We start from the raw sequence: 18,251 nt of genomic DNA, 5'->3' as shown, positions 1-18,251 counted from the left end.
TAATTGCGAAAACCTAAATGTGTTTATTGTCAATAGCTTAAAATGTGTGCACTACATTACGACTATGGGATGCCTTACCTACAAATAATTAGTGCCAGTAAAGTACTTGTCAATATGTATGTATGCCATACGATTACGAAGACTAGATAAGCAAAAACGTCGAACAACCGGCTGTCACTTTACGTGTAGCTTCGCCACAACAGTATGCTTTAGGCAGAAAAGCATGCTTTACAAAACACCAACGCAAGACACTGATGTTTTATCAGGAAGAGATGACCGAATGGTGCCGCGTTCTTTGCGTCACATAGCTATACAGAGAGCATTTTCGATAAGAAGGTGTCATTATAAAAAAATAAAACACAAAAAGAGTGCTGCCCGCCTGTGCACTTACCAGAGATGCATCGTCTGAACACAAGCAGAAGAGACAGGTTATTGTAGTGAAGGCACTTATAACGTGCTATTCTTGACGTTTAAGCACGCAGATTACCACTTTCTAAGGCTGGCCGCGTGTTTGTGCATCTAGCCTAGCGCGATAAAAATATGAGATCCGAGACAAGATGATGATATTTACTGGACGAGCTAACCAGGCGCTGAGGCGGTCAGAAGTAAAGCCGATTCACTACTGACGCCAGCCCGGCACACACAAAACTCTTCGCATTCACCCGGAAACAATGATCATTAACTATGCATAAGCAGTTGCTGGGTACGCTCACGAGTTATTGGATTTGAAGGCAACAATACATTGTCTTCACTTGATTGTGTATGCATGCTGTAGACACAGAACGCTATACAGTACGGCAGTTTCCAGAGGGTCAAACTTTGTAGCTCTCAGAAAACCTGCACAGCACTGCAAAGAGCCTCTGGCTCGGAGCTTTGTATGAACAGGTGGTGCGTAGTCAGTAACGGGCGAGTCGGTAGCATCAATTTGAGAAAAAAAATGTTATTTGAAGGAGATTAGATTTAAAACAAACAAAACAAGAAATTCTAACAGCACTGCGAAGTGGAGTCCCGAGCGTAGACATGCGCTGCATCGGCCAACGGCGAACGCGTTACAACGCTGCGCTGCAGAGTCTGCGTAGGCGCGCGCACCCTCGCCACCCTGGCCACTGATGCTGTCTTTTCTCAGCGAAAAAATGCCGGAAAAACAAAGACAAAAAATTGCAAGGAAATCATTATAAAACCAAAATCGTACGATGCAAGGTGGGATATGCGCGGGCTGCTTGGGTAGGGGACAATGCATATAAAAAGGCGCTGGTTAGTGTTCCAGCGTATGTGGCTGCGTACAGGAGAAAGAACACGCAAGTACAAAACGAAAATAAAAAAGAAACAAAGAGCGAGAGAAAGAGGAACAGTGGAGAACGAGGAATACGTTCTACCCAGAATGGCCTGAAAACGCAATCCGTGTTCTGCGTATGGCCCGAGCCTTGTACACAAGCACATGCTCGGAAAACGTGCCCATAACATGAATATCCCGTGCAAGACGCCGCCGCTGGAGCTCTTTTTTTTTTTTTTGTCTCAGCAGAAGCGCGGTCGATGTTTGCACGTACACGAAACCAATGCCCGTGATGGCGCGCCTACAAAATGGCATCATTGAGCCCCTGCGCGAATCTCGGCGTGACGATGAACACGAAAATTCTCGTGGATAAATAGAGAAAAGAATTTCAGCTAGGACACCCAAAAGCTTTCGGTTTGGCATGGTCAATATGCATTATTAGAGGCTCGTCTTTTGAGGTTTTATACTCAGCCAGGTTCACTTGCGGGCAGTGGTATCCATTTGCTGTCACGTGCTTGCATGCAAATCTTGGTTCTCGGAGCTTACAAATAACAGCAACAACAAACAACAACAGCAGCAACAACAACAACAACAACAACAACAACAACAACAATAATAATAATAATAATAATAATAATAATAATAATAATAATAAGGAGGAGGAGGAGGAGAAAACCATCATCGTAGCTTATCTGGTAAAGTGTCATAGCGCAAAGCTAAAGGGCGTTGGCTGCCTTTTCTAACCACACCAGCCGCATTTTATGGGGGGGGGGGGGGGGGCAAAACTGAATGAACACCAGAATACTTTGATTTTAATGTACCTTTAAAGGGATACTAAACAACAATTGGAAAAAGTGACGTCGTAATTATACTCGGGAGATATCACTGTTCTGATAAGCAGAGTTAATTTGCCATATTTTTGAACAGTTGTGTGCATTTTTGATGAATTTTCAGTGCACGGCTGTGAGTGGGAGCCGTGACGTCACATTCGCCGAGGCGCAGGCAGGGTGCACGAGTTCCCGCCCTCTTCTTTCTTTTCTTTCATTTCATTCCACTCTCCCCCTTCGACAAAACCGCTGATGCTCTGGCTCAGCCGGGAGCACTCTTCGCAACCGATGCTGGTTATCGGGAACCAGACGGGAGAGAAGAGCCAGGCGAGTGACGGGTGACGCCTGGTATTAGGGAGTTTTAGCTTGTACGTATACTTCTTTACGTTAACGTGTTACCGGATACCGTTTCGCGTTTACCGTCTTACCGGAACGGATATCTTTCAACGTGTTAGCTCCTCATAAGTAAATTTTCACGTACGTACGTAAACGCGTAAACCTTTACGTTTTCGCAAACCATAAATGGTGATGCTAACTGCATATAAACTGCATTCACCTTACATATGATTAAATCACCATTGTGGTGAAATCACGAGACGTTCTTTTATTGCGTACAGCATCCTCATATGCGCGAAAAAGAGAAAAATACAAGGCTAATGCAACGATGGTGTCGACATCTTGTGACACTTCGTGCAACCACATTCATGAACACGTTCTTACGCGTAATGTTTTTGAGGTGAAAATGATTAAAAAGGTAACTCATTTGTAATAACGGCGCTGCGCGTTTTCTGCATCAGACGTACAATGCTCAATGTTTCTGCAATAACAATTTTGTGATTACCTGGTTCACTATCGCCCCGCTAGATGGCACCACCTATCCAGCTTCTCTGGAATTCGCACGTTTACGGCATTTATGTTCTAGACCATTCTAGCTTTGGTAATCCGGCTGAAACAATGTAATGGCCATTGGCGCTCGCACTTCAGCTACTTCTGCTTATAGCAACTCGACGGTTCGAGTCCCCGCAATGCGCATACCACGAGTTTCTACGAACGAAGGCGTATTTGCGAGATAAGGTTGTAAACGTAAATGCTATATGGCAGGAAACGTAAACTTTTAAACCAGATCCGGAGGGAAACGTAAAGGTTTACGTTCCGTAAAGACCCGCGCATGCGCCGATTCTATCCGGTATCCGGTAACACGGTAACGTAAAGAAGTGTACGTACAAGCTAAAACTCCCTATTGTTGGCTTCTCCGTTTCGGGTCAGGCACTGTGCCGTATCACCTTATGGCAGACAGAAAGTAGATGCCTTCTCACTTTTCTTCGAAAACCACTACAACCACTGATTCACGTGGGTTTGACGTCACCTCCTGTAGTTGGCGGCGCGGCCGCTTGACGAGCCAGTTTGTGAAAGACTCATTAAATTCATTATTTTCGTGTAGTTTCTGCCTGGAATAAACGTTGTCTCTATTCGTTTTAAGACCCAATCTTTCAATTTGGTTGAAAATCTTGGTAGCTAAAAATGTTTTCAGTATCGCTCTAACAAACCTGGTCTTCAAAATTATTCTGCAATCCCCCACCAAAGAAGGCCTCATCATATAGTCGTTTCGGCAAGTAAATCCACAGCAATTAGAAGGACCCTGAAGTAAAATAAAAATTTAAGGCAGAGGGAAAGCTCAGTCTATGAACGTGTCTAAAACGGATATATTATCAACAGTAGTGCCCTACAAACTGAGAAACTAATGTACATGCACGAGAACATATGCGCCACGAGTAGGGCATTCACAAAATAATCCTGATGAGGTCAGACTTACCACCTACAACTAATCACTTGTAATCGAGCTAGCTGCACTAAATAAAGAACCTTCTGTACATCAAGAGACCCAATAAAATGCTCTTTTTTCGTTTCTGCTTGATTCATGGAAAAACGAACCGCCGGACGTTACCAAGGAAAATGGCGCGACTGGCCCAAAAATACATTTTTTCCCTTGTTAAACTGGACAGGTTATGTCATCTAGCGGGGCCCAGTTGAATCAAGTACATCTGCTATCTCGGAGGCCATGGCGGGAAATCGCTTAAATGCCTGTTGATGCTGTGGCTCCCGCTACTTTCGTTCTGCTGCTACATGTGTTGGCGAACTCACACGGTAACGCCAGGCAACTTTGTGCACGGCAACTGTGGCGAAAAGGTTCCACTTCAGGCAGTTAACTTGACGTGTGCTAACGTGATGCGGACCAATAAAGCGTGATTCTGTTTCCAAATAAGCACTTTCTTGCCACAAAAGCAGCCCTACGAGGTTTCTGGACCACTATTCTAGCAATCAACATCGACTTGATATTTGCTTTTAGTGTGCTTTTAATATAAAAAAGAACGCGTTCTCCCCCTCCTCTTTTTGAAGTAGCATTTCCACTCATCCTACAGTTTTAAAAGCTAGACCACATTGGAAAGGCGTTCCATGTCACCTGTTTTTGACGAGCTTCGCAATATAACTTCGCTTCGCAAAGCTAAGTAAAGACGCTGAACTTTCTCTTTCTATCCGATATGTATATTGAATTAAAGCCGAAAATATCTTAGGGTGCACAGGTAAACAAAAAAAGACGTAATTACGCCTTGTGAGATTGGGAAACTGAGCCGGACTCCATTGGTCCATTTGCTTTCGCGGTACCATGCATTTCAAACTTGTCTCGTATGCGGACGTATGCTAAGATTAATTAAAAACCCTTTGTGTGGACGCCGGGAGTAAGGTCATCTCGTCGAGGTTTACAAAAATCGGCGCGTATCTTGTCTGTTTTGTAGGACTTCGTAATCTCGGCTCAAATAATATACGTAATTTTTTTTTGCTTTCTCAAAAACAGCGTACAGGTTTTGTTGGTGAAAAATAATGAGTGGAAATTAAGGACAGTCAATTAGAATTTCAAGAATTAAAGAAAAAATGAACTGTGCTGGTATACTAGGTTTCTATTGTGAAGCTAGACTCGATGAGCCAGTAAAAACATGCAAAATAAAAGCGTCGCAGCGTCATGAACCATTAACTCGACGCGACATGACAGACTCTGACGGCTGCTACGTTGAGTATACCAATTGAAAATAGGATGGAATACATTTTATTTCAGCGAATAACTACACTTGTGAAATTTCGAAAAGATTTAGTGCACCACAAGGTAAGTTCGAGTACGACAAAACAATATTTTTTGAAGCTGACAAGTCGCGAAGACTCACAGGTGACAAAATTTTGAGAAAAATTCAAGAAATTCAAGTGTGACCTTTATTTTACTTCGTAGAGACAGGTGTTAAAACAGAATGTTAGCGAAAATAATGTTTTGAAAGAATACTTGATTTGCGCGCACGTGCACAATCGTGGCTTACAACGTGATTATGAGAGACGCCATAGTAAAGGGCTCCAGAAATTTCGACCACCTCGGATTCTTTAACGTGCACCCGAATGTGAGCACACGGGCCTACAGCATTTTCGCCTCCATCGAAAATGAGGCCGCCACGGCCGGGATTCGATCCGGCAACCTGAGGGTCACAAGCCGAGTTCCTTAGCCATTAGACCAACGTGGTGGATTTCGCTGATTGTTTTGCTGCTAACAATGATTGAATATGTCTTAGCGGTTTTTATAGGGTGGACCTTTAGAACAGCCACTTGTTGCACAATTACCATATTTTGACTGCTAGTACAATTCTACGCTTGTATGACGCAAACTCACATACGTTACCTCTCGAAATACTGTTTTTGAGTGTTCTTTGTTTTTTTGTTTTTTTTACTATGCAGTTTCAAGCAATGGCAAGGCTATGTGGTAAACCCCCTGCTTTGCGACGCAAAAGGTTTGCGCTTGACTCGCACATGAACCGAAGATTGTTGATGTTTTTCATATGAATTTTTTGCTCAAGGTCAAGGTCAATTTTTTTCACCCAGGACTAATGACGCCGACGCTAACGCGAGAACTTCTGCTAAGCGAGCTCTTCAACGCTTTCACGTTACAAAGCAGCTGTCACGGTCACAAGTACCCAGTGAGGAATATAAAAGGCGTTTCAGTTTTTTTTTAAGAAGTAAAGACAACAATCTTCGCAGCGTATCGACACAGGTTCACAGAACTAAGATAGCCATCGAATACTACTACAGACGACAGCCTCATAGCAACGCTGAAACTGGTAATGTATTGCGCCAAATAATACTTCTAGATTGTCCACTTCAAGTGAAATGTTAGCTAAACCACGCCCGAACTTTCACATTCAAATGCTGATTTCCATCAATGCAAGCCGGACAGCAAGTGCTCAAGTGTGGGCTGGTCTCCGAACAGATGAAGCCAATGGACATGAAGCGGCCGGTTTTAAGTACGTGCCTCAATCAGTTTAAGTATAGTCAAACTGAATCAGTCTGTGAAGGAGTCCATAGTTATAAGAACAGACTTGATTGCGAGTCTCAGTCGGCACTTAAGATCTGCTCTGTTCGCGTATTGTATGTCCTTTCATATGAATGTTAGTTAGGTTCAACGCATTGCAATGCGAAAGGACGTTAACTCTGCAAACTCTATTACCTTATGCACGTATCGTAAACAATTCATAATTCAGAGATAATAATTTTAAACGAATGGGCAGCTAGTCTCCACATCTTATCAAGCTAATGAGTACTTTTATTCTTTCCTATTTTAATAAATACCCGCAGTACAAACTGAAAAGTCCTCTAATGGCGCCAATGAATGAATGAGTAAACTTTCTTTAAAGTCCAGCAGTTTCCTTCGGGAGAGGCGGAGACACGAAGGCATTAACATCTGTCCCTTCCCAACCGAAGGCTAAAAAAAGAAAAAAAAAGAACACGCCAACGCACACACTACAGCGTGCAGCTACACTTCAACGTCTCCATGGAAGGTCACGACGACTGCTATTATCACTACGCATGCAAGTAGCTCGGCCAGCACTGATGGTCGAACAGCACTGCACATGTTTATTGAGGAGATAGCGAACAATGCAAAAGATACTGCCGAATTTTGGAGCGGGCACTTGCCATAAAACATTATTTTTTGCGACGACACTATTCTTTGGGGACAGTATATTTTACACCCTTCTGCGCCACGTCGCAACGGCTCGGAAACGGCCGCCATCTCTTTTACATATAACGCTTCGTCCCTGACTACCCGTCCTACATAAAAATCTGTTTTTATAGGCACCTATCTCTTCTGTCCTCGTGCATCTATCCAGTCACTTGTTGTGACAACTATTCTGCAGTTTAGAAAAGACCCATGCTCCTAAATAAAGAGGGCTAGTCTGAGCATTTAAAAAACTGCCCCGTTCAAACCGAACAAGTCCTTACTTGTGGTTCAATTGGAGGTCGATTCATCGTCATTTGCTGTATTTGTCGCTAAGCGCTGCCCTTCACCAAAATAAACGCATTTTTCCTCCTGAAGTCAACGCTACATTTTTATGCAACAGGCGCTGACAGTGGCCTTCATCCTGGTGTACTTCCTACTACCCCTAAATACAAACGGTGCGAAATTGACAATAACTTCAATCACACCTAGCCATTATAAATCATGGGGAAGTTAGCTTCTTTTAATCTCCACTTGGTCATGCTATGCGTTTTTGATCAATCATATGCTCTGTAGCGAGATTTCGTTTGCCTTTCCAGCAGCTTCTTCTCTCTAAGAGGGCGGGCGTGATGTTTTTTTCTCAGAATACAATGACACAATTGCTAGCGCGTGTGTTTAACTTGATTAATTTGTTGTTTTTTATGTGCTTGCAATATGAAAACAATAAAAAGACCTTTCATATGTGTCACATACACATGCACGGCCTCTTACCACGAGTTTATTTCACTTTCACTGCCTGTGCACATTCGTTGCATCCGTTAAACACCAAAACTTGTTTGCTCACTATTATGTAACAACGCTGCCAGGTCAAAGGGTACCATAAAAATAATTTCGCGACAACCCAATAATATGATTAAAATGATTGCTACTGAAATACTGGAAGTGGGAAGTGTTCAGAGCTACTATCCTCGCGAGCACCAGGACTTCACATAAGCCTGCGACTTCTGGTGTTGCTAATACTCATGTTCCTGTTGGCATCGTTGCGCAAGTGCAAACAACTGGTTATATAAACATCTGCAACCGTCCAACTTATGTCTATGCGTGCAACGTTTGTACATGTATTCAGCGTAATTCATAACGTGTCACTGAATAATAAATTACGACACAGTCACCTTTCCTCCGCCTGTTTCGCATAACGTCGCTTCTCAAAGTACGTGGGATTTGCCGAATTTCTTTCTGGTTAGTGGCTTTTGCATGTTTTGCACGTTTCTATATAACCGTTTGTTATGTATCCGTCTGAAAACATTATCCGTGCGAAGTTGTTCTGCATGAATTTTCAGAAGAGTATTTGTACTAGCACCAGAAATCACGAGCTATTCTTGCGATGGCTTTAGTGTTATATGCTATAGGACGTTCACTTTCACTATCATGTGCAAATTCAGTGTTGGTTGATCTGCTCGGGCGCCCCGCCACGGTGGTCTAGTGGCTAAGGTACTCGGCTGCTGACCCGCAGGTCGCGGGTTCGAATCCCGGCTGTGGCGGCTGCATTTCCGATGGAGGCGGAAATGTTGTAGGCCCATGCACTCAGATTTGGGTGCACGTTAAAGAACCCCAGGTGGTCAAAATTTCCGGAGCCCTCCACTACGGCGTCTCTCATAATCAAATGGTGGTTTTGGACGTTAAATCCCACATATCAATCAATCAAATCTGCTCGGGCGAGCAATTACATCACAAGAAATTTTTACCAGTGTGGCCCCTAAGGCATATCTTCGTGTACTAAGTCGCAAATAAAGCAGAGCATGATGTGATAGAGGCGAAAGCATTGTACGCAGTGTATGACCCAGAAGAAGAAAAATTTCGGCACCATTTTAGTCAAGCAAGAATGTATTCTCGAGAGCTTACGTGGTTGAGCCTTAAGCACTCTGAGCGTTGCGTGAGTGCATCCTAGCTTCCGCATTAACAGTGAAAATGATTGCAGATACTGCCTGTATATAGTGTATTCGAGTGGAAAGTTTGAAATAAAACAAAACAAAACAAAACAGAAGCAGTTATTTTCAGCAGTATCCAGTCACGCAAGAATAAACTTTAGTTTAACCTCTTTCTCTGTTAGTTTTATCATTCCTTTTTTCATAATGTTCCCATTTGAAGCAGCCTGTCTGGATTGTGACAATTCGCGAACATTATGAAACGTCCTATTCACATCTCATGAATACTTTGATTCGTCAGAACGTTACGGAGAATGCAAGAAAAATATGGAGTAGCGTAGAGGTATAAAAATACAAAAGAACAGAGAAAAGGTCAACCTTAGACAGATGACAGTGAAGTTGCCGCTGAGACAAGAAAGATTACTTCTGGACATACGTTGAGGCTGGCGGATAATTGAACGAAGTAAGCAGGTCTGAATATATTCCGCCATAAACTTCGGTGCATGCGGGATAAAGGTGATTGGTTATATCTGCGAGAGCTGTTTGCGCATTAGTCGACATAATATAGTGACAATCTCCTAGAAGGAGGGAAAGAGGGTTTATAACTTTAGCTGCTCATCGAGGCATTTCAGAAGCGAGGAATCGTAGGCGTGTTGATAATTAATCACACTGCAAAAACCAGGGCGCAGAACCAAAAGAAAAAGAAAAGAAAAAGAAACGAGCGGAGGACGCAAGGTAAACAACGCTGGTCTTGACTTCAACCAGCCCACAATTCATTTTTCGCGCCGTGATTTCTTCACTTTGGCAAGGTATTTTAATGAACTGGATATAATTAGTTCCCGAATTATTTACTTTGTAAGTACTATTCGTCATTTGCGACCACCGTTTCGCTAATGAAATGTCGTACAGCAATATTGTCATTAATATTTTTTGTTATTTTGCTAAGAACAATTTTAGCGTAAGAGCCAATGGCACCACGCAAGCCTAGAGCTAGCACAGCGGGGAAACAGGGCGCTCATTAAGAAGGCACTCGCGTCAGCACTAACTAACTACTGCTATAATTAATATACATAAGTCACTGCAGTGACCATTGTTTACGATGCTCGCCTACCGACCGAAAAACACGGTCTCTATTTCAGATATGGAGGTCTCACTTTGATGGAAGCTATATGCTGAAGTACCGTATAGTCAGCGCACGTTAAAGAACTCTAGATCATCGAATTTATCGGGAGCCTTCTGGTACGGGGTCTCTTACAACTTCGATTGCCACGAGACGCCAAAACTAACTATCTAACTAACTAACTAACTAACTAACCAACTAACCAACCAACCAACTAACTAAATAACTAACTAACTAGATCTTCACAGTAAATATTGCTATCGAACCAAGAGCTTAAGTAAATCGCCATAAGTGGAAGTCAACCATGGTTATTGCTTCTCTTAGTAAGCCATGTGCTTCCTCGCTGTACGCTCTCTGCCTCAAGTCAACTTCTTCAAAAAGTGGAGAAAAAACTCAGTCGCCAGACTTGATTGAGTGAAGACGCATAAAAAAAAATTAACGCCAGCACCGATGGACGACAGTTCGCCATTATTGTACAGAACTGACAGCATGCGAGCAGGTCCGGTAGCTTAATTTGATAAGACGTTATCATAGTCGGTCATTAACGTAAGCTGCTACGAGGGTTCTTGGGCAAAGGCTTAAACAGACATTGCCTTCACATACCGGGTGTTCAAAATTAAGCTTTATGATTTTTTTAAAATTAGGCGCTCGAAGGCACGTGAGAACCACTTGTGCAAATAAGTTAAGCGGCCAGGGGGACAGAAAGTTAGATGATAATTATCGCTGTCAGCAGCCCAATTAACTAAAATTTAATAATTAACTTTTTACTGGCTGCGGTAAGTTGGCATGTTTATATTGAAAAAATGTAGGCAGTGGTGTTTGTACACAGTTTCAGTTGGAAGATTTTTTCTAGCACGCCTGTGTTCCGAGATATCCGGCTCCAAAGTTTAATTGTCTTTCGCACGATTACGCATGCAAGAGGGTGAGGGTCCGCGCAAAGCTCCTCCCTAAAGTGACGCATCTGTTGCGTGTGGTGTTTAGTGTGTGAAGAGGGTGGAAGCGTAGGCATAGGTGATAGCAATTACCCTTGCCCTCTTCGGCCGGCGAAATCAAAATGTGACAGCGCGGTGCGCCATGAGCCTTACGCATGATCCTGATGAACGCGATAACAGGAGACCATTTTTCGCGACGTTTTTTCGTGACTTTAGATCACACTGAGACATCTTCTTGTGAACGCGTTAGCAGGACCGTCCTGCACTAGGGTGCCTCCGGTTAGAGCACAGCGTCTCTGCATTGAAGGTCTACCAAGGAAATCCACGTGGAGTCCTTTCGAGCTAATATGGCTGCTTCTGGCGTGAGGTATTCTACCAAAGTAAAAGTAGACGTGGTGCTTGCAATGGCTGAAATGAATGGCAACGCTTCGTTAGCAATGGAGCTTTACGCGTCTCGCCACCCACACCGTCCCCTTCCAACAAGGCCCACTTTCACAAACCTGTTTCGACGCTTCTGCACAACAGGCTCTGTCCACCTTCCGAGACGGACCAGGAAGGCAATCGTCGATGAAGACTTTGAAATCGACGTTGTCGCGTGCGTAACCTCGATGCCAGAGCTCAGCATCCGACAGATTGCCGATCAGTGCGGTCGCAGCATCGGAACAGTCACAAATGTTTTAAGAAAGCACAAGTTCCATCCATATCACGTTTACCTTCATCAGGACCTAAATGAGGCGGACTTTGAAAGGCGAGTTGACTTCTGCAATTGGGGCCTCATCAAAACTGATCAAGAAAATGACTTTTTGCACAGAATAATTTGGACTGATGAAGCTCGGTTTTGCCGAAATGGAAGTGTTAATCTTCACAACGCCCATTATTGGGCACAAGAAAACCCACACTGGCTGAGGCAGCACAAGCATCAAGTTCGCTGGAGTGTGAATGTGTGGTGCGGCATACTCGGGGACAGGATCATCGGACCTCACTTTTTTGAGGACAACTTGAACGGAAAGATGTACACAGAAGAAATATTAGGTGTTGTCATTGATGATCTTGTCTGCAGTCTTTCCCTGAATGACCTGCGCCAAGTATGGTTTCAGCACGATGGAGCACCACCACATTTTTCTACCAGGGCGAAGAACTGGTTGGACAGACGTTTTCCACAACAGTGGATTGGGCGCGCAGGAGCGATGTTTTGGCCACCAAGATCACCTGACCTTTCTCCGCTCGACTTTTTCCTTTGGGGCTACGTTAAAGATCGAGTTTACGTAACAGAGCCCAGCGATGTTAATGACATGAAGGACAGGATAACATCTGCCTGTGCGAGTATTCCTGCAGAAGTACTGCGCCGAGTCATCGAGTCGACGCGACAGCGGTTCATGCTTTGCGTTGCTGCCGAAGGCAGGCATTTTGAACACTTTTTGGGGCATTGACGTCTTGAGAGGTGAAGAGTTTCGATGAGATTTGTGCATGACCGAAATATGCTTATGTAGCAGCAGGAAATATGCGTTAGCAAGGATAAAACTGTTTCAGTTATTATTGGTGGAGTTGTTGCTCTTGTTTCAATAAAAGTTACAGTACTCGGACATCAGCAGTCACGCTATTCGCGTAGCCCAGGCAACGACCACGCATGCTTCTCTAGTGATTATTACGCACGCGCACTGGCATCCAGATTCTCCGCTCGCACCATTATCTCGGCATGGTATCTGCCACTATCGTTAGAGGCTCTGCAGTTGCGTGTTACGACACTGGTTGCAAGCGTTCTTCGATTTTTGATTTCGACGGCCGAAGAGGGCAAGGGTAATTGCTATCACCTATGCCTACGCTTCCACCCTCTTCACACACTAAACACCACACGCAACAGATGCGTCACTTTAGGGAGGAGCTTTGCGCGGACCCTCACCCTCTTGCATGCGTAATCGTGCGAAAGACAATTAAACTTTGGAGCCGGATATCTCGGAACACAGGCGTGCTAGAAAAAATCTTCCAACTGAAACTGTGTACAAACACCACTGCCTACATTTTTTCAATATAAACATGCCAACTTACCGCAGCCAGTAAAAAGTTAATTATTAAATTTTAGTTAATTGGGCTGCTGACAGCGATAATTATCATCTAACTTTCTGTCCCCCTGGCCGCTTAACTTATTTGCACAAGTGGTTCTCACGTGCCTTCGAGCGCCTAATTTTAAAAAAATCATAAAGCTTAATTTTGAACACCCGGTATATCCAGACAGTGATTCCGGTGATAGTTTCCAAGCGCTATAAAATAGAATATGACTCACTGCTTATATCGCCTTGATGCGGCACAAAAGGTAGCTCTGCATGCTCGTGATGCCAGTTCCAAATATGCCGTCGTCACCTAGCCGTAAAAATCCGGCGCCTCGTTTACATCATTGCGTGCCTAAACACTGCGCCATCAGGGAAGCAGCCTTTCGAGAGCTACGCTCGCTTCCTGCGAAAAGTGCGCTGGTGTAATCCGCGAAGGATTTTCAGCGACTTTTGCGCTCTTGCCCAGGAATGGGCTTGACCTCGCCCCTAACAGCCTCACAGAGCTAAGGCGAAGGGACGGAAGAAGGTAATCCCGGTTGAAAGCTGCTAAGCGGCGCGCTATGCAACGTGCCATTTCCCGAATTAAGCGTAGAGCAGAGTAGTAAAGCGTCGGGTTAACCGCGTTCTCTTTTAGTAATTCGTTTCCGTGTGTCACGTTTTGTGAAGAGAAACTCTAAGCTTCTGTCACAATCGACGCCTTAACGGCTTTACTGCGGCAAAATTATTCGTGATTTTCCCTGCAAATGCAGAGACCGAGTGTCGCCATTCTCAGGTCCTTTCTGTAGGCCTCCCTTAACTTAATTATGGCTGCGTTGGCTCCCGAGCTTCAATTCTTCAACAAAGGGGCTAATAGAAGTTTATTGTATCACAGAACGGACTAAAAACGAACTCGTTTTGACGAATAGTTCAAGAAAGGGTCAGAAATAACTAGGGCTTTGCTGTTATGCATCTTATGACGAGTGACCACCTTGTTGTAGTCCATGACAGAACGTGAGTCTACTAGTCATAAAATTCATAGTTGTCAAAAGTGAACAAAGAAAGATAATTTTAGGACTTCGTTCTTTTCTTTTAGACAGCTTTAATAAAGATTATCAGATAGCCAAGCCCAGGAAAGTGTACGAGGCGTCAATGTAAGTGCAACGTGATAATTGTGCCGCCGGCAGGAGCCGAACGTTCGACCTTCCGTTGCTGGTTCGGTGCCTGTCGAGAAGTAAAGTTAATGAATGAAACGACTTCATTGCGAGATACTTCTAATTGTTGGTCCAGGCCAGACCTTTCAGATAGAGGGTGGGAGGTCTTGTCTTCCAGTAGCCTTCCTGACCTGCTGGACAGCCCAGGTTTGACCTTCTAAATTGGAGTTGAACAGCGTCGTATACTCCATCGCTCCCGGATAGGTTTTAGGAAATCTGTGTGCTGCTTCGGACACCCCCATAGCACATTTCTTAGATAGGCCGCTTCTATTTCACCGGTTTTACGTATAGAGTCTAGATAAATATCTGTAAACGTTCAGTGTAGCTTAGCAAGTCTGGGAAAAGGATTGGTACGTAATTTGTGCCGTCCTGTCGCCTGTTTTCTATCTGATTTTGGGTGAGGTGGAGAGAAAATTTGTCTCAAGTCACTGTAATACTTGGTGTATTTTGCATAGGTGGCGATTTTGTCTTATTAAAGGTTCGGTCTCGGCAGCAGCATTTCCCGACGAGGGTACCCATTGGGCGGCGCGGCGGGATAGTTCTCGCGTCAGCGCATGAACCGTCTCGTTCGTGTTGTAGGTGGCTGTGGGTGTGTGTCCTGGGAACCAGATTAGATATTTACGTTCCACCGAACATATCAGTTCCTGGCTCCTTGCTAGAATTTTCAGGGCACTTTGTGAATTACGTCCACACGCAAAATTCCTAACCCGTGAGTCGCTCAGACTGAAGCCATGTTTTGTGGAATTGAGAGCCATGGTGATGGCCACCTCTTCAGAACTTCCCTTGGCTTCTTTATCTGTTGGCTATCATTAATTTTGTCATGAATACTTTTAGAGCATAGATGTAAAGAGGAGTGCACCAGTAGACTACACTGTACATGAAGACGGTTGTGTAACTGTATGTAGACATCACATGATTTCGTACCACACTGAAAACGAAATACAACGACGCAGAAGATGACAATGGTAACGAACATGGATGTGATGTTGGTCACTTGCTGATACCATACTTCGGAAATTTTAGCTCTAGCATGTTGAGAAAGCTCCGTCAGTTGCAATTACAGTATTTTTCTTTTTCTCTCGAAATTTCCGCTGTACGTTCCTACAGTTTTTCCTCTAGGCGCTGGGATTCTTTTTCTGAGACCAGTGCCAATAAATGCGATTGAATTAAATGAACTGACAGAGCATTAAGACAATGCAGTGATTGCAGCGAAGTTTGCTGTTGGCAGCTCGTCTTACTTGAGATTTATGTGCGTAGGCAGGGCACCATCTATAGACTTGTTTTCGAACACAACAGCGTGAAGTGGGCGCGAGATAGCTGAGGAGATATGCCAGCGAAGAAGCACGGCTGCTCAATTTGTGCTCGTGAGTTGCTTACTAAAGTCGGCATAGGTATAACTTGGTTTCAGAACAAAACAACCGCAAACTTGAAGTCATTTCCATCAAACCATTTTGACAAATTGGTTCCACTGAGTTAGATTGTGCCGCTCATATCAACGGCTGTGGTCAATGGCGTAGGCGTGGTGTGTAAAACTGTATTTTAAGCTTACTGGTCTCCTGGTCTCTCTCCCCCCCCCCCCTCTTTTCATCTCAAGTGCCGGGTCGGAAAGTGAACATTACATTGGGTCCCCTTCACGGCACCCAGTTTTACGAGTATTTCGTATTTTTATTTTATAACTCTGAGCGACATAAGATTGCAGGTCATAACAGGTTACAAGAGGTTATAACAGATTGGCTTAAGTGTTCAAAATAGCCTAATACGTGAGGAAGCATAATGTATGTAAAAGTGTTCACAATGATAGCGAAGAGATTTTGTGCGTCAAACGTTTTACGTACTATCTGCTAGTAATGTTCGCGTGTTCGGTGTACGACACAGTTTACTTTTATGTGCTGATTTTCCCTGTCATAAAGTCATATAACTTCATATTGTCTCACGCGTGCTAATGAGGTTTGCAGTGACGAAATTATCTCACTGAGCCATCGGCGTTTTCTATAATATTACTGAATACAAACGTTTCAATGTTATGAAAGTAAAGCACTGACGAAATATCCGGACGCAGTCACGCAGTACAGTAACGAGTATAGCAAACACACACAGAAAGACGTGCGTGACGTTGTAAATGACTCAGTCACACAGACTAAACCCCGCCTAACAACATATCGCATCGCTTTACAGTTGGAAATGGTTTGACCGACAGTAAACAAAACGTGGGAAGTCAAGTTCCCACTCTAGACTTTTATATTCATGTACTCGCGGTAGCGTTTTCCGCCGGAAACAAATATTTTTCGCTACAGCACTATCAACATTTCGGCCGGCAGGAACGAAGACAGTACGCACACACTGTTCATCACAACATAATGCTGAAAGATGGTAACTCACGCATTTGGTACATATCTCTAACGCGTAGTTAAACAAAGTAAGCTGGAACAAGATAATTGAAATACTCACGTTGAGATGTAACGTCGAGTTCGCCACCTCAAAGCTAATCCAGTTCAAGCGGCAAGACGAAGTTGTCTTCGCGGTGTGCAGAAAAAATTGACGAACACTACTAAATGTATCCCTTTGCCACCCAGTTAAATATTTTAGCTTTCGTGCCCGTTGTGCAGGTGATGACCCATCTCTACAATTCACACTTCTCGTAAACTTCACCACAGCACCGATGTCACAGCACAATTCCTTTGGGAGTGGCTGCTCTAGAAACGTCGGAAAGGGCACACTGATGACCCTCACCGGTTTGACAAACGATCGACGCCGGCCGAGAAAAAGAACGCACGATGAGATATCGGGCCGTCAGCGTAGCGTAGCCGTTACGGGGCACAACTCCGCGCGGCACCGTCCTTTCCGCAGAGCCAGTGTCAGTCACAGAGCACGAGACGAAGAAAGCGGTCCTCAATCCCCCATTATCGTCCGTGCCATTGGTGCTATCGCCATGGGGTATAAGGCCGCTATAGCCTCAACGATATGTGCGCCACTCCTCCATCACTGGAGGCGCGAGAGCAGGGACGACGACGGCTGCAGAGGTTCGGCTTCCCACTAGTGCAGCTCGGATCGAACCTCGGGGTTCCACCGCTTTTTTTTTTTTTTCTTGGGATAAAGGTCAGTGGTGTTCTTGGATGGCTCGACTCCCGAGAAGCAATGCTGCGGTCACACCTCCGGTCGACGGTCAGCGAGAAGGCCACAACGATGTGTCCTTACCGTACGTCACATGGACGGGCATCACGGGCGTGTTGGTGAGCGATGGCACTGCCGGTGCCGTCGGCGTCGCGGCCATCACTGCACGCCGGCGCAATCAGCCACGTCTCGCCAGCGTTGGGAGGAGCTCGCCCCGAGAACGGTGCCGGCTCGCACGAGCGCCATCTCTGAGTACTGGTGGCAACCGCCAGCGTTTATCCCTGCCGGCCTTTTCAACAGGCGGCCCGCTCAACTCTCGTATACTGTGCTAGCCCATCTGCCTCATGCACTTTGTACGTTTACTTCCCTCTCTTCTCCCTTACACCTACTTACCTCCACTTTCGCTCTCCTCCTTCTGTCATCGGCTCAGGTCTTTCGTAAAGCTCAGTATGACGGGTGTAGGTGTGAATCAAAGTAGCCCCAGTATGTAAGTACCGAACTGGACATGTGTTTTTCTTCGATTGTGGCACAAATATTTGAACGCTATTTCTTATCAATATTGCCATGTCAGAGAGGCTCCTACCTTATCATTATTGATAAACAAGAGCTGCTGAATTCGCTTTCGGCTTACATATGGGTGGATTGAAAAAGTAACACCGTACCTTATTTATTCGCCCAAGAGGACTGCAAAGGCGAAAGTAAGCTTCTTCTCTTCGGTTGGTTGTATTGATCCAGCCTAAAAGCTTTATACAATCAACGTAGTTTTGCACTGGCTCATAGAACGCAAGAATTGGAA

General features: G+C 44.6%; 1 protein-coding gene across 2 annotated transcripts in view; it reads right to left on the bottom strand.

Annotated features, from left to right (window-relative positions):
- The window catches only part of LOC142817694 (suppressor of lurcher protein 1-like), a 413,217-nt gene that overhangs the window by 357,267 nt on the left and 37,699 nt on the right, over positions 1–18,251 (bottom strand). The window contains exon 1 of one of the 2 annotated variants that reach the window (XM_075895044.1): positions 16,793–16,928. The exons of the other annotated variant lie outside the window; for it this stretch is intronic. The gene's annotated coding sequence lies outside the window, so the exon portion shown is untranslated. Of the gene's footprint in view, positions 1–16,792; positions 16,929–18,251 lie in introns of those variants that run through there. 2 annotated transcript variants of the gene reach the window in all.

The sequence above is a fragment of the Rhipicephalus microplus genome, chromosome 5 (genome assembly GCF_043290135.1).
Source record: "Rhipicephalus microplus isolate Deutch F79 chromosome 5, USDA_Rmic, whole genome shotgun sequence".
Classification (NCBI taxonomy): Eukaryota; Metazoa; Arthropoda; class Arachnida; order Ixodida; family Ixodidae; genus Rhipicephalus; species Rhipicephalus microplus.
The sequence above is the reverse complement of the archived record's forward strand: the minus strand, read 5'-3'. Positions and strand labels throughout refer to the sequence as shown.